The 1067-nt window shown below is 55.2% G+C and overlaps 1 protein-coding gene across 3 annotated transcripts in view; it reads right to left on the minus strand.

The window, feature by feature from the left end:
• The window catches only part of ZHX2 (zinc fingers and homeoboxes 2), a 137663-nt gene extending 136846 nt beyond the window's left edge, over positions 1 to 817 (minus strand). For 2 of the 3 annotated variants that reach the window (XM_015592993.2, XM_015592994.2), the window contains exon 1: positions 31 to 817. The gene's annotated coding sequence lies outside the window, so the exon portion shown is untranslated. The remainder of the gene's footprint in view (positions 1 to 30) is intronic. The other variant, XM_006916582.3, reaches the window with a different exon arrangement.
• Positions 818 to 1067: the final 250 nt, after the last annotated feature.

The raw sequence follows: 1067 nt of genomic DNA on the forward strand, positions 1-1067 counted from the left end.
GGTGCAGGGCGCCGAGGCGAAGTTTCTTACCTGCGCCGGGGCTGGGAACGCGGAGACGCGGCACGGGCGTTCCAAAATGGAACTCTGCTGGCTGCCCCCACCCACTCCCCACTCCCCACCGGGCTCCCGGCTCGGGCTCCGTGGGAAAGAGGGAGAAAGCCCGCCCGCCGGACAGACAGACAGAAAAAGCCCCCGTACGGACGACAGTGGCCAAAATTTAAAAAAGAAAAAAAAGAAAAAAAAAAAAAGAAGGGAGGAAAAAAAAAAGAGGAAAAAAAAAATGTCTCGATCAGTGGGGAATCTACGCCAAAACCCACATGATCTGTAACGTCAGCATGCGTATTTGCATACGATACCACCACCCGAGCTGCCACCCGGGCTCGGGTTCCGCAGAAAGTTACAAAGTGAAATTCAGCCCCCTCCGGAGACGCCGGCGAAATGTCATTTTCAGGCGGGAGCTGGGGGGGACTGGCGAGGGGGGACGCTAGCCCTCAAGGCACTGGTTACTAGCCAAGGTTGGGGTGGGGGGCAGCGAATTAACTTATAAGTCTGAGCCCAGTAACGGAGTCGGTGGAATTTCTGTGAGGGGAGGAGGTGGGAGGCGTGAGTGAGATCATTGAATATTAAGTACGACCCGCGCGGCGGCCAAGGCCGAACCCTCCCAGTGCAATACCCATTTTCTTTATGAAAAGTTCAAGGTGTCACTGATGAGCTCTGCAAACTGTTGATCCTGACCACGTGGAGCGGCGGACGGAGGGACCGCAGGGCTCCGTTGCTTGCCCTGCGCGGGAGGCACCCAGGACCCCGTGTCCCTCCCGCGGCGCGAGGGGCAGCGCGTGGGTGGGGCCACCACGCGCCCAGGGCGCCGCCTGAGCCTTCTCTCATCTTTGGGCTCAGGGAAATAATAATTACTAATTTTTTTTTGTTGTTGTTTTGAAAAGCCAGACACATTTTACCCCTGAACTAATAATGAGAGAGCTTGGGGTAGGGAGGTTAAGAAAAAAAGCCCCTAGTTATATAACGACTTGAAATTAGGTGACTTTTGACGAGGGATTCTGAGATTGCCG

The sequence above is a fragment of the Pteropus alecto genome, unplaced genomic scaffold (assembly GCF_000325575.1).
Source record: "Pteropus alecto unplaced genomic scaffold, ASM32557v1 scaffold164, whole genome shotgun sequence".
Lineage (NCBI taxonomy): Eukaryota > Metazoa > Chordata > Mammalia > Chiroptera > Pteropodidae > Pteropus > Pteropus alecto.